This window comes from Chaetodon auriga, chromosome 13, assembly GCF_051107435.1.
Source record: "Chaetodon auriga isolate fChaAug3 chromosome 13, fChaAug3.hap1, whole genome shotgun sequence".
NCBI classification, from domain to species: Eukaryota; Metazoa; Chordata; class Actinopteri; order Chaetodontiformes; family Chaetodontidae; genus Chaetodon; species Chaetodon auriga.
This window is the reverse complement of record NC_135086.1, coordinates 16,115,741-16,131,561: the sequence shown is the minus strand read 5'-3', so window position 1 is coordinate 16,131,561 and position 15,821 is coordinate 16,115,741. Positions and strand designations below refer to the sequence as shown.

At 43.5% G+C, this 15,821-nt stretch overlaps 1 protein-coding gene across 1 annotated transcript in view; it reads left to right on the top strand.

Annotated features, from left to right (window-relative positions):
• The window catches only part of col4a1 (collagen, type IV, alpha 1), a 40,786-nt gene that overhangs the window by 587 nt on the left and 24,378 nt on the right, over positions 1 to 15,821 (top strand). The window lies entirely within an intron of this gene.

Here is a 15,821-nt window from a genome sequence, read left to right as displayed (position 1 = left end):
TGTTTTGACATACATGTGTGTCTGTTTGATCGAGCTCCATCAAGCTGCTGTGAATAGTTTGAGTCAAATGTACTGACGGTCCAGAGAGAGAGAGAGAGAGAGAGAGAGAGAGAGAGAGAGAGAGGGAGGGAGGGAGGGGGGGAGAGGGAGGGTGGGATGCCTGCAGTAGCTGCGTGACTGTGTGTGTGTGTGTGTGTGTGTGTGTGTGTGTATGTATTGAAGAGAGGTATAATTAGGGAGGCAGTTAATCATTGGTATCCTCAGTTAATTGGTTAATAGAGACAAACTTGTTGCACTCTGTTGGTCACGTGGTCTTCATCCAGTCGAGATTTAACTGTAATATGTAACACTTTAGTGAGGGTGTAAATCATATACTGAAGTAATGCTTGCATGCTTGTTTGCATTACTGATGATGATTGAATGCATGAATTAATGCGGGATGTATCATGAATTCCTGTTGCTCACCATTAAGACATGATCTTACTTAACTCACTTAATAGACCATCAGTGAAGGAATGTTACTTCACAGTCATACATGAACTGATGTTAGCTTGAGTTTCATTATTATAAAATGTTGGCACTGTGTGTTTCCATTCATCAGATTGTCCCATGTCCCTGTTTGTCTGTGTTGCTGTTGGTGATTTAGGCCAAACATCCTGCCTGTAACTCCTCTGTCACTTTACACAACAACAATGTTTGATGTGAAACATGTTTAGACAGCTAAATTTAAGGAATCTAAGGAATTTTATCATAAACATTTTGAAATGGTAATAAAGCACAGTGTTTTCAAGGTTTTGGTCAGTAAACCTTTACTGGGGCAAATGTTAGACAAATGGGAATTTCGTAGATAGAGTAGGTGGTATCCCACTATAAGAGGAAATTGGCCACTTATGGATACTTTTCCAGATTTTCTCTACTCAGAAGTAGATAACCCTGGAATGGGTTTAATGGGAAACAGCAGTGGAGAGTGGAAACCTGCTGCCTCATGCTGTTGAAATATACGTAACTCCAGTGGTCACCGTCTGCTGAGAGGCTCGTCAGATGTGCTGCTTTATGTTGAAGTGCGGGTGGAGTCTGCAGCAGAAACATCTTTGACACCAGAGATCCAGGTGAGGGGGAGGAAGCGTTGGTGGACTGTGTCAAATGTTAAGACGAGGACAGGCTGATATTATTATTGCACAATGGAGTGATGTGTGACGTTTCCAAGAAAATTAACACCTCCCAAGGGAGCCTGGCGTTGTCATGTGGGAAGTTTCTCCATCTTCCCGTGGGTGTTTTTTAAAGGATAGACATTTCCAGCTGTGATGGATTGTAGCTGCAAGCCGTTGTCATAAAGTGTCAAAAACATATAATAGAATACTGATTTCAAGAGGCAGCTCCATAATGACGTTAACTACATGTTAAAATTATGTCACCTTATAACTTGCCTCCATTGTCGGCTCAGTGAAACGTGCACTGAGTTTTATCCATCCATCCATTTTCCAGATTGTGCTGGCTTTGGTGTCCCTTTAACCAGATGTTTTATCCACAAAACAATCATTATGCACTTTATTATTCACAATAACGCACATTTCTCCCTCCAGACTGAGCTCTGACTCAGGGAGCTGCGTAGGATAGAAGTGTATGATGACATATTAGGTTAAACAAGGCTGCAGAGGCGACTTTTATCCACGGCCCGCCTGGATTTAGAAGCACAAACATGAGACAGACATCTGGACCGAGGGCTGAGGAGGTGTATATCTGGCTGAACATCTTGTCACTGATCAGATGACTCCAATGAAATTGGAGTAATGAAACATTCTGGATTTATTGTTAGTAGTTGCATATTTTCCCATCCACCCATGGGAGGTCCACAACAGGAAGTGTGTGATCCTGTCATGCAACAGAGAGGGGCTTTCCTCATCAGTTAAATCCAGAGCAATGACGCAGATTCACTATAGGCTGTAAAGCAGCACCTTCATAAATGTGAATCAGTGTTTGGCCAACGTCCAGGTGGCGCTTCAGTGTGTTTACCTCTCCTTTGTCTCCACATACACAGGGACATGAAGTTGACTGAGTATCAGAGCCTTCTGCTTGGGCTACTTCACAATCAGTGGGGCTAAACTGAGGCCAGGAGTGAATATACACTAAACAATTCATAGTCAAATACACACACACACACACACACACACACACACACACACACACACACACACACACACACAAATGTGATGAACCTGAGCCTAGAATGGGTCAGGCTGACTTTAGAAAGGCAGCTATGAAGAGATAATCTAAGATTGCCTTGCCCTCACCCTCTGTACTTGAATAATGAAGCAACAAGCTGGAATTTCAATCTATGAACACCCTTGGCTCGCTATTTCTTTTTTAACCACATCATCTGATCCTGAGTGATTTTTTATATATCTAATATCAACAGAATAGAGTTAGTCTCCCTTGGCGGTCATTTAATGTGGTCAGAATGAGTGATTAGTAATTCCTAGAGGAGGAGGAGAGGGAGGAGGAGGAAGAAGGAGAAGGGCAGATTAGTGGATTCCTGGAGTGAGAGTTTGTGTGTGGGACGTTGGATGGAGGGATCTGGAAAGGCAGTAACTGGTGGGAACGACGAGCTTCTGTGTTCAGGTTCCTGCTCGCAGCTTTGCCGGGATGTTCCAGGACTGGGCGAACCCCAGGGAGGATGAACACATGGAGACATGGAGGAAGCAGCGTAGAGAGCTGTTAATCCCCGTGCAGGCCGAGGAATGCGCGTGTATCGTCTGTTGAAAGCTTTGAGTCATTATCAAGACTTGATCTGTCGGTCATGCTGCTCCGAGTGCTGACAGGGCTGCTTGTAGTTTGGTCTAGGCCTGATCCTGCACGCCAGCCTCCTCCCCATCAGCCCCCCACAGAGACAGCAGCTGACCCTGTTTCTGTGACTGGCCACCAACCAAGCAGTACACCCTGGGAAGGCACACCCTGCCTGACCCCTGACCCCCAGCGTTGTAAAAATGCCTACATTTGGAAGAGTTGTGATTGTGTTGGTGTCCCTGTATTTTGACAGGCGTCTCTGGGTGGCAAAGATAATTCTCCCCTGACCTTGATACTCAAGTAGTGTGGCAGGTATGGCCCACTTACTTGTGTGTGTGTGTGTGTGTGTGTCTCAGTGTGTGTTCCCAGTCTGAGTTAAGTGAAGAGAGGATTAAACAGTGGTTAAGCATGGCAAAGCCCTTTTCATTTCCATGGGGTCCAGTCATCATCCAGAAAGCATTTCATTTGAATTCATCACAGCTGCACTTTACTTTCCACACATAAACCACTCCTCTTATCCCACGCTAATATTTTCTCCACATCAACTAACTCGAGATCAACTTGTGTTTTCCTCGAGATCGGTTACTTCCCAGAGGTGTATTGTTATGGTGAAAGCGCAATTTAGCCGTTTAACTGTGAAATTGATGAGACATAAATGTCATTTGTGGTTTGGAGAGTGTAATAGATACGTCTGCCTGACAGGGAGGTGGGAGGAGGAGAGTGATGGAGGGATGGGGGGGAAGGCAGCTAGAGGAGGGAGGGAGGTGATGAGGTTATGAGCCCCAGAAGAGGAAGAATGTGGGTCGGAGCCAGAGATGATACCCCGTAGCAAATCTTTTCGTCTCACTCTCTGGTCCTTGACCTGCATGTCCACCCGCTGCTGCCAAATTGTCCAACTGATGGAGAGTAACAAAGACGGTGATGATGGTATCATTAGATTTATGGCTTCTTTTTTCTACTGGTCCACAAGAAGTGAAGTGTGAAGTTTGGGGTGTCTCTTCCTTCAGCTGTTCTCTTTGTCAGTTTTTGGCCTGAAAAGCTTCCGTCTCAGTGTCCTGCTTTGGGACAGGTGCAAGGGTGAAGAACAGTGTTTAGTCAAGGTTTCCGTAGAATGCAAATGTTTGCCTGCTTTATTATAACCCTTCAAGCCAACAACATTTAGCTGTGTGGTTTCTCTGTGTTTGTGTTATCTTACAGGACAGTGCAGATCAGGGTCTGGGTGTGAGGAGGTTTCACACAGGGAACCTGCAAAACATGCAGGATTCAATGATCTGGATAAGATGAAGGATCACATGTGCAATACTTGGTTTGAGTTTTGTCTGCATCTTATTGATGCATTGTAGAAATTATTGATTTCCTTATTATCCAAGTTTACAATAATCCTATTCCATGCCTGATTATACGACAACATACTGTAATGCTGAGCTCAACCCGCTCTGTTCTCGGATGTCAGACCTTCTCATCAGTGATTTGCTGTCCTTGCTGTGTGGAATTAAAAAAGTAATTTTGTCTTACTTTTGCTGCAAAGTGTCTTCTTTTGCTGCTTTTGCTCTCTAGCTTTGCTGGAAAGTTTAGTGAAGGGGTTTGTGAGTGTGCGCAAAGTACAACATACCAATGGCGACAATCAAAACACTCATTTGTCATGCACTATTTCTATTTTAGTCATTTAAGTGTCCCTCTTGTTGCTCTCTTATAAATACAGACGTGGAGATGGATCTTTTCAGATAAACCTCATAGAGTTTGTGCTTTCTCTCGGTCAACATGACAGACTTATCTACATGACTTATTTGCTTTTTAAGTCACTAACCTGCTTCTCATACAGAAGAAGAAATGTTTAAAACAAAACCTGTTCCGTGTATTTCATGTCTTGTGTTTGTATCTGCACAAGAAATGGCTCGGGGTATCTGACAGAAAGAGACAGTTTGTTCTTATAAAAAAAAATCCAAATTGATTAAAGATAAAATGTGAGGAAGCCAAAATGAATAGCTGTTTTCTTTTATGCACTGCTGGACTGAGTGTTCCTCAGGGTGGTTGTGGTTTGGCAACTAATAAAAGTTCACTGAACAGGTTTTGGTAGAAAGCGAAATTCATCATGAACTCAGTAGTTCATGGATGATTCAGTGCCTGACGTTGAGTCTGATAGTTGAATAAATGATTAGTCAGTCACTTTTGGTGTTAAATTCAGAACAATCTGATGCTTATTTTACTCTCAAGCTTCGCATTTTTGCTGTCAGGCCAAAAGCTCTCGTTTCCAAAAAGAAAAGATTTTCCTTTCCAACTGTTCAGGAAACAAGACCGTTCTGTTTCTAGCTCAGCAGACTTCCATTTTTTTTTTTTAGTTCTTCAGGTTTTATGGGGTTTTTCTCACCTGCTGCAGAGCGTAAAACACTTTCATTTCACTTTGATCCAGCCTACCATCACCTGAGTTCAGGCAGGGAGCTAAAGAACACTTAAAGTGTTCGGGACAAAAACGTGAAGGTCAGGAGGACACAAGGTGAGGTCATGGACTGTGACATGACACAGTTGGACAGGTTCACGGTGCGCAGGCAGGTGGACGGTCTCATTTCCTCTCTGACAACCAGCAGCGAGTCCCAGCAGCTTGGTAATGATTGTTGCTCTTGATAGCTCTTTTCCCATCGACTTTTAGGCTCCAGCACTGGCCTGAGTTTGTGTTGAGGTCCACGCTCAGGACTTTTAAATGAGTTTGAATCACACATCAGAGGCATGCTCACATTATAAGATGAGATTTGAAAGTGAGGCCTCACACACTCTTTTCAGAGTGCAGGTGAGAGTTAGCACCACGGTACTTTGTATGGTGAGTTTGTAACAGATGCAGTCAGTCATGGCAGTTTGAGCCAGGATGAGCCGGGGGAAGCTGGATGTAGCCAGTGCCGCAGAGACACTTCAGACCACATGATAATACAGATGACACAGGCACATGCTTCATATTTGTCCTATTAAAAGTTAACTGATGGATGCTCTTGCCAGAATGAAGCATATGTGGTGTGTGGCGCCTTGCAACATGTCTGAGCGTTAGATGAATGGAGACATTTTTTATTTCTGTCAGCTGAACATGGCAGTGATGTCTGAAGTGGTGTGATCTGGTCTTTAACTCTCTCTGTGCCTTCCACCTCTGTGTAGACCTCACATGTTCCTGCACACTCTCGTCTCAACTGAGCTGGAGTTACTTTGTATTTTTACCAGCCACGGTCACAGCGGACTGTCATGGCACTAAATCTACACTGATAGAAAAAGCAGATCCTGAGTCAGCTCTGACTATAATCTGGAGTGGCTGTGCATCCATACCTACAGCTTTGAAGCTGTTTCCTGGAAGAACAGATGCTTTATCCATCTCCTCCTGTGTTGCTCCTTTATGTTGCTGCTGACGGTTGTGCTCTGTCAACTCTCTGGACAATGGGAACCGTTCATTTGTGTTACTGTTATTGTGCTGAAGTATTCCAGAAAAAAAGCTTAATCTGATAACTTTGAGAAGGAAGTAAGCTGGTCACATGATGCGGTTCACATCAGAGGAGATATGCTAATCTTTCAATGCATAGCTGAGTCTAGGGGTAGATTAAAGCTTTTTTTTAACTGATACGAGAGCAGATCTGTTGTCAGAGTTCGGCATCTCTAACGCCTCAGGGCGGTGAATTCTTCAAGTTACAGTCTCCATATGTTCAGCCAGCAGTGATGTCATGGGGATGTAGGAGATAAGGCTTAATATGGAAGCAGGAGAACAATAGAGAGCAGCTCTGTCTATTAGATGGCTATCATCTGAACTGTATGGTATGCTAATGGAGCGAAAGAGCTCCATTATCGTTAGTTTGTTGCAGACAGGGAAGTGAAGTGCAGGGATAAAGGACGCCTTTCTCTGGAGCTCTCTTTCTCACACTTGTTCATACTCCTTCTTACTCGTTTATGTACCATGTAAAACCTGCTGTGTCTCTGATGTCAGTGACAATATTATGAGGGGATAATTTCCTCATTGGGACCTAACATCAACTTATATGCAGCATGCAAGAATGGAAAAGCCTTTGTTAAAAGGATGTAAAATAGAGCTTCCATGCACACACACACTTCCTGGACATGTATACTCCCTGATGGATGCATTGTGTCACTCTGTGTAACAGTGGTGGAAATGCTTCTTTGTATAAGTTACTAACTCAAACCCCAGGTGCTTCCGTGTAACACGTGCATGTTTTTTGAGAGAGAGAAAGAGAGACAGACTTGGATTTCTATTTCAGTTTTAGTTTTTAGCCGCACCAGCTGCATAGTAGATCTTGGGATGGCAGTGTTGGTCGGTCAGTCGGTCCAGGCTGAAATATCTCACCAACAACTGCTGCCATGAAAACAAAACAGACATTTCTAGAACCCAGAGGATGAGTTCTTTTGACCTCAGTGACCCTCTGACTTTTCCTCTATGCCACCATGAGGTTGATGTTTGAGGTTTTGATTTGGTACAGCGATTGATCCCCTGACTTTCTGTCTGCTGCCATCAACAGGCCAAAACTGGAACTGCCAAATACTTTGATTCATGATCAAATACCAAAACAAAATGACATCCATCAGCCCCAGTCGAACTTTGTGTATAGTGCAAATTAACACATTTCAGCAAGCTAACATACTAAATTAAAAAGGCGATCACGATAAATGTTATACCTGCTCAACATCAGCATTTTAGCATCGTCATTCGCTGTGTTTCCATCAGCATGTTTTGATGCACATTGAGAAGAATCCCATGAGAAACGGGTGTGAAAAAAATCCTTCAATTTCACAAAAAAGTTGTTTAAGGTCAACAACCACCATAAGCATGCATAAGACCTTTCCCGAATAAGTTTTGACCAAACAAATGTTTCCCCTCCAACAAGAGGAAACCGAAGAATCAAAAAAAATTCCTGATGACCTCTCTCTGTTTTTCTCATGTTATGGCCATGGCGACTGGTTTTGTTTCTTCTTCTTTTTCTTATTTGAAGTTTGTTGGCGGTTGGCAAACAAGTGGTTTTCTTTCTGGTTTGCGACCTCTACTGTTTCCGTTCTATCGTTGATTACAACCATGCATAACTTAGCCTATGTCACCGACTTCTGATGTAACTGCGCCTCGTTTCTTCACTCCAAACAGTTGATGGATACACACTCTTTTCTTTTTGTGACATTTTAAAAGTTTGCTTCAAATTTTCTTGACGAGTAGAAGGAAACATAGCTATCATAAACAAATCAACATGCCAGCGTTAGCAGCTAGCATGGCTGTTGACTCTTGGGTGGAAATGACTTCTTTCACTGCTGTTTCATGAAAAAAAAAGACAGTGTGAGAATGTTCCAGGTTGGATGTATTTGGTTGGTACAAAGTCACGGAGGTCATTCCTTGTCCTCACGTGCTGACGCTATTCCCAGATACCAGAGCACTCTTGAGAGAGACTCGAGGCTGACCCAACCCCTTCTTGTCTTTGTGAGCATAAAAGGCAAGGAAGAGGCCTTCCTCCTTAGAGAAAGAATGGCTTCCTAAATCCCACATCCTGTGGCACAGTGCTGCGCATTCACAGAGGAGCAGCAGGCAGAGCTGAAGAACTCAGAGCTCCGCCGCCGCTCACATGAACTGAACGGGCCCTTTCTCAGAAAACAAACGTCCTAACAAAGTAATTGTTGCCTTCTCCCCCCCCCCCCCCTTGTCTGTCTCTCTCTCTTTCCACCAGCCCCTGACCATTTTCTCCCTTTCATTGCTTCAATACACAATTTGTTAGAAGAGAAAAGTGGAAACTCTGGTCCAGATTATTGATTATTTATTTCATACTCACAGGCGTCCAAACCTGGTGCAGCTGCAAGCAAGCAAGGAAGGAAAAGAAGAGAGAGACAGAGAGCTTTTGATTTGATGTTTGTTTGTATCAGTACTTGAACTGATCCTGGTCCTGTAGGATTGTAAAGGAATGTTTTTTGGGGTTTTTTTTCTGTGTGGAACAATAATCGCCCGGGCCAGTGAAGTGTGGGCATGTGAACAGAGCCTGCACACAAAACAACAAGCTCATCTCTCCCACTGGCTGAGACTGAACACTGTAACACGATAATTTTCACACTCAGCTCACCAGATTCATGACTTCTCTGGTTTCAGTGTGAGTGAGACGCAGCATCTCCTGCTTCTGAGGACCAAAAAGTTTCTTTTATTGTAAATATATAATCAGTATCATGTCAAGACTGGAATCAGCTGTTATTGGCTGGTGCTAATGCCTGCGTGCGTGTGTGTGTTTGTGCAGCAGTTGGAGCTGGAAAGTCCCCTCTAAGGCCAAAAGATTAGTGGAAGTCTCTTCCTTAATTTCTTAACAAGGTAACATTTCATTAACACGCACATCCTTCCACACAGGAACACTGACGAAGAGCCGAGTTATCAAGATGACCCTTATATTGAAAGCTCTGTTTGAATCTCTAAATCCCCTCTAATGGCCTGGCCAGAGGTTAGAGGTCAACAGGATGAGCCCACAAGGGTCATGTGACTGGTCAAGATGTGCTGCACTTTATTAAGAAAGGCCAGGGACCTTTGTAATCTAAGGCAGGAACATTGTGTAGGATCTGTTAGAGGTATTAAGGTGCTGTGGAATTTGCTTAAATGCAGTTTAGTGAAAGGTGGCTAATTGTGTTTAGTGATGGTCATGACAGCTAAAGCGCTCTAATGAAGTAAAATGATATTTCGTTGAACTAGTGGACTTTCTGGGGCTCTTTGGCTTCGGTTGAATCTGTGCAACAGCATCAGGATTTTCACACCTCTTGTTTTCTCAACAAATACAGCGAGTGATCGGCAGAGAAACGTTTTCTGGAGCTACTCCACCAGCTCTTAAAAAGAACAGCCAATCCACACACACACACACACACACACACACACACACACACACACACACACACACACACACACAGCAAGGCCTGAGAAATAATCTAAAACAATTTTCCCATTTGCTGAGTTAATTTTGCACGTGAGAATTCCTGAGTGGACTGTCGACATGGCTGCTGCCGCTCTGCTGAAGAGGACTGTACAGTGTTCTCACTTCATTTCGCATGTCCGCTGACATGTTCAACAACCGTCCCAGAGGATGAGCTTTGTTTGCAGTTCTGTCCACAGTTGGCCATGTTTGGCTTCACTGAATCACAGTAGACTTGTGTGTTTGTTGAGATTCTGACGTTAAGCGTAGACCTGCATGACCTAGATAAGTGAGTGATCCACTTGATGTGTCTGTTGGTTGCGATGCAGTTTTCTCAAACACTTACAGCTGATCCTCTCTCCTGACTTTTGTGTGTGTGTGTGTGTGTGTGTGTGTGTGCGCGCGTGCGTGCGTGCGTGCATATGTACTATATTACTATATATTACTATTCTGTTCCAATGTGTGTCACTGACTTGAGATTTTTCCACGGATTTTCTTACAATATCAGCTTTTCTCATAGGATAAAGATTCAATCTCTAAAAGCTTGCAGACATTTTATGGAATTCATTTTTCTTTTGTGTTTACATCCAGTGCATGTGTGTGTGTCTGCAGAACCACGCAATGTTTCTTCATATGCATGTTTGTAAAGGCATGACTTGGGCCTATGTGTGTGTGTGTGTGTGTGTGTGTGTGGGTGTGTGTGTGTGTGTGTGTGTGTGTGTGTGTGTGTGTGTGTGTGAGAGTGTGTGTGTGTGTGCTCTCTACAGATGCATCTGCTTTTGGTTACAGAAGCCTTGAATTATTTCTGTGCCGTAGATGAAAACCTGCTGCCTGTAGCCTGAACAGGACGTGTTTTACATCAAGCTGGTCTCAGCAAATATGCCCTACAGGACTCCTTAAATAAAGGAAACAGAAAACATAGCCCTGTTTTATTGCAGAATGTACATATAATATGTATGGAGGAACTGGACTCTCAGCCTGGCCTTGGGTTTCCCTGTATTGTATTGAAGTGTAACGACTGTTTGTGTCTGTAGTTCGTAATGCTAAATGAAATAAGACTTAATCTCTTTTAGACATTTTGAGCCGTGCTATGAGTGTTATTTGTTAAAGGAGGAGTTTGACATTTTGGAAAAAACACTTATTTGCTTTCTTGCCAAGAGTTAGATGACAAGGTTTATGCTATTCTCATGTCTGCATACTCGATATAAAGCCACCACCAGCAGCTGGCTAGCTTAGCTTAGCACAAAGACTGGAAACAAGGGAACAGTGGATGCTGCTTTCATACATTCATTTTAAGTTCAGAGAATCTAGCCACAGGAGCGTCAACGTGAAGAATGGTTTAGCTTAGCTTGATATCTATCTTGGCATCGAAAAATGCTGTTTCACATCGTACCATTCCAGTGTGTGCACATGCAGCTCACCCTCACACAGACACACACCCATGCTGTTTACAGAGCGAGTTGCACCAAGAGCCTTGTCTTCCAAGTATGGCAGTCAGGAAATTCCCCTCCTCCACCTCCATTCTCTCACCCCAGCCTGTCAGTACCAGAGAAGGCCAGGAATGTCAGAGCAGCACGGTTCAACCCAGCACAGTCTGAAAAAAACGTCCTCCTCCGCTCATCTTTTATCATTTTATAGTTTTTCTCCCTGTTCATCTCACTCTCTCTGCCGCTTCAGTGTGTGCAGCTGAGGACTATTGTGGGAACAGCATAGTTGTGGTCACCGGCACCTGTGATCTTATTGACCGTGAAGAGAAACGACAAATAAACACACAAAACCACAAAAAAGCTGGAATGAGTCAACAGTGCTCAGACACTGATGCCATAGTTTATATGACATCAGAATCAGCTGAGTGGTAGCAGCAGTACAGCTAGCGTAGGTGTGTGTATTTTAGTTTCGCTCGTGTATATATTGTTGCTGCATATTTGCCTTGTACTTTCTGTCTCGCAGTGTGCTCCATAACTGTCTCATTTAGTGTTGCTTAATGATCCCAGCTGCCAAGTGAGATCCTTCTGACATTTATGGAGTAAAACTACCCTGATTGTCTCCATATGGAAGCCATGATCGGTGGTTTAACACCATGAGCCTGTGACGTGCAAAGGTTAAACACATTATACCAACTATGCCACTGTAGTAAAGGGAGCTTGTAAAACTCAGTTAAACACACTGAAAGAAATGAACGTGCTGTTTAATTCCACTTGTTGTTTCAGCAGGACTCACAGAGTCCACTTAAGCATCCAGATGTTTATGTGAAAGTTCACGGATACGTTCAATGTAACAATGTTGCACAATATTTACTGGTGGGACACAAAGCCCAAATCTCACCGGATGTCATTAAGAGCAATTAGCTCAGCCAACGTGAAATCAACCCAAACAGCCCAAAATATAGAACAAAATGTAAACAGAGGACTAAGTGATGCAATAATATGGCTAACTTGTGTACTTCTCCTCACATGGGGAAGCTGGTGATGGAGTGCACGTGGTGGAGAAGCCATGTGGTGGCTAAGGGCGATAGTTTCAAGGCAAAACAACTGAGTCAGAGGGAAAGTGACAGTCTGAAGCTCAGAGATTTGCTGGTATTAACCCATGTAGGAAATCTAGGCAGCAAAATAACTGTGATCTGTGATTGACAGTGTGGTCGCACTGGTGGAGGCATGAAATCCTGAATTTTTGAAAGTTAAAGCTGCACTAACAGTTGTTTTTTTGCCCCCCTGGGGCAGAACTCCACAACAAACATAATATATATAGTACATTCCACACACTGTAGTCCTCCTTTGGACTAGCTTTGTCTGTCTGGGCAGGTAGTGTTTGGTGGGTTTGTCAGCTTTCTTTTATCAGCATCATGACTCTCGGCCTCATGGGGTTCACACCAGACTGTTGTTAAGCTGCCAGTATACTCCGTCAGAACTGTTTGTCAGATTGTTGAATAGCTTTGGAGATCTGATATCGGATTTCCGGCTATTTCACTTTTCATGTGAACATGAGACTGTCTGAAAGTCTGCGCCCATATTTAAATTATATTGCGTCTCCCCCTCCCTGGGGCAGTCGGCTTTTCACTCTTTCTTCCAGTGTGGCCGTTCAGAACAACCGTAAACATATTTTGCTGTATGAAGTAGTTGCGTTCGAGCATAACCCCACACTTACACTCACAGCTGGATGGAGCTACCATTACATTCATTAGATCCTAGCTAATAATGCAATAATAACGGTAATAGCCATAAAACATAACTATTAAACCAAAATACTTATGTGGAATCATTTCAGCTCTATATGCGTTGGATGAATGCCTGAGAGCACTGAAGCCCAAAATTTCGTCCCTCAGTGGAATCCATATCAGTGTGGAAGGAAGGCTCCTCTCACTGCCGAGGAGATAAACCGAGAGAGAGCGCTCCAGTCAAATCATTGTCTCTGGCTACGGTACTTAGATTTTGACATTATTGGGACAGGAAGACTTGTGTTTTGTTTTCTGAAAACAATAACAAAAACAACAGACTTCTGCGGCACTTGTTTCCTGTTAAGAGCAGCCAGAACTTCTGTGCATGACTCTGGCTAAGGATGTCAGCTTCCTATCTTTACATTAGGTCATGTGAACAAAGCGGCTGCTGGCTATGTGTGTGTGTGTGTGTGTGTGTGTGTGTGTGTGTGTGATTTTAGGGTTTTTTGTATGGGTATCTTGAGTGATAGGTGTTCATTTCACTCAATTCATACAGTAAGAAGTACCAACATTGGCTTAAGTGAACCTCAGGATGCTTGTCTGATTGTGTTAGAGGGTTATCTAAATATCAGACTGTAATTTGTGTTGCATTTGTCTGTTTGCACACTGAATGTGAGCACAACACATGTAAGAAGAAGCAGGGATGTAAAATGACATATCCTCCAGACTTCAGTCCTCATCACCTCCAGGATTCCCCCAGAGGTTTGTGGGATACTTCATCGGTAGTGGGAGGATGTGGCAAGAATGTGCTGGGAATATGACGTTGTCTTAAGAAAAGCCTGTAGATGACATTGACCAGATGTTTGTGTGATCTTCCCATAACATGGTAGGAAAGACAGAGTGAAACAGCTTCAGCTGTTGTAAATTGACAGTGTGAGGCGCTTTAGTGATGGAAACATGTCTGCCCCCATGTGGTTAAAGTCAGTACTGCTGCAGTGTTGTTCATGCAACCTGTGTGCAAAATGTCTGCAGCAGGCTAATATTTATGAAACTATTGTAATTGTTTCATGCAAGATGAAAGAGGTGAACATTTTAGGAAACCTTTAAGCACACATTCCATATTTGGAGGTTGGCTGCAGCACATGATTTGCCCACTTTGGCAAGAAGTGCAGAGGCGGTGAGTCATGCAGTCACAGTAAGCTGAGGGACAAACGGAATGACTGAACCCTGCAGGCTGCAAACAAAGTGGCCCTATTTGGATTCAGTTACATTTTCAATCTACTGTTTACCCTTTGTACAAAAGATAGTTAAGATGCCTGAAGCCTGTAGCAGGATGTTTCATGAGAACTGTGAGGCCAGGAATGCAGTTTGGTTCTGTGTGGTTGAGACATGGTACTGAATTGATTGACTGAAGAAAAGCTGGGAAGTTCTTTTCCCAGACGGCCTCTGAGATGTAGTTAAGGGTTCAACCTTAATGCAGCACAAAAACGTATTCTAAACTTATAAGTAGCAGGATCCATGCAACAACTGCAGGAGAGTAGAGATGAAAGAGCATTCTTGACCCTGGAAACAGTAGTTGATAAAACAGTTTCTACTCAAGGTCCATTTAGTAGCTGTTCTGGAGTTTTTGATCGTATCAGATGATCTTCCTCAGCAGAGGAAATTTGCCCTGTAAATCTCTGTCCAACTTTGTCTGCTGAGGAAGACCATGGGACAAGATGAAACAGACCTTGTCAAGTGGTTCCTATTTTCAAACCTTACAAATTATGATGCTCAACCTACCTAAAAGTGGTGTAATGTAAATGTAAATTTGAATATCTACATTTGATGACTTGGCCACCTATCAGCTGATCCAGAAGATGGATCTTGTGGCAAGTGGGTTCAAGTATTGCGTGCCATTTGTGTCTGTCCAGTAAAGTTAGGTCATGACTATAAATTGAAATCTTGGAAACTTCAACACTCAATCCGTGCAAACTATTCTGTAACACACTGCGCTTGCCTCAGCCACACTAGTGCTGCTATTGCTATGATCTTATTAGGATCTAGTTTACATGGCATTAGTACTGTTTGTGTTAATGTCGGGATCTCTGCAAAGGCATCTCTTGCTGGCCAAAGCCTGTAATTTCCAGAGTAAACGTTACTCATCACTTCCTCTCTCTTGAGCTCATCTCAGCTCAAGATTTGTGTATCCAATGATGTCAGACGTATCGAGCAAGTGTTGTTGAAAGAGCAGACCTTCTCCCTGATGTAACCTCCAGCACCACTGATGCAAAGCACCGAGCACTCATAGGTCTTCATTATGAAGGCCTGTGAATGTGCCTCAGGGTGCCATACCAAACTGCACCCACCCCACCCTCCTCTTCTGTTGCCATTTGATGCATTTATCTCTGATTCTGTCAAAGCAAACTTTCAGTGTGCTTCCCTGCCAGCTCCGGCCTCCGTAAACAATCACAAACACACTGTCATACACACACAATTATGATAAGGCACTGTTTTGCGCAGCGCCCAGTTAATGTAAACACTCTGCCAGAACACGTCATATTGATTCTTCACAGTTTGGAGACATCCAGGCCTGCCATCCAGACTCAGGAATGACATAAACACTCGTCCAGAGACACGTGAGGCTGTCTGGGGCAGAGGTTTACTGGATCTGAGACAGTTTCTCCGGAGCTCAGTGACTCACCAGCCTCTGTATATTCACAGTGGACATTAACACTCATCACTGCGGTGAGCGTCAGGCTTCTGCTCAGTGTGTTTGCTCTGTGGAAGATCAGGCTATCTGGGCAGAGTAACACCATCTCCATCACCTCATTTTCTCACAATCTGACATTCCAGAAGACTCTCACATGCACACCCTCTACTAAAAATAGTCCATCACGTTTACTCGAGTAAAGATACATGACCGCAGTAAAAATACAGAAGTATTTTTGAAGTGAAGTGAAAGTACTCAGAACGCCCCCTGTGGTGTGTTACTACAGTAT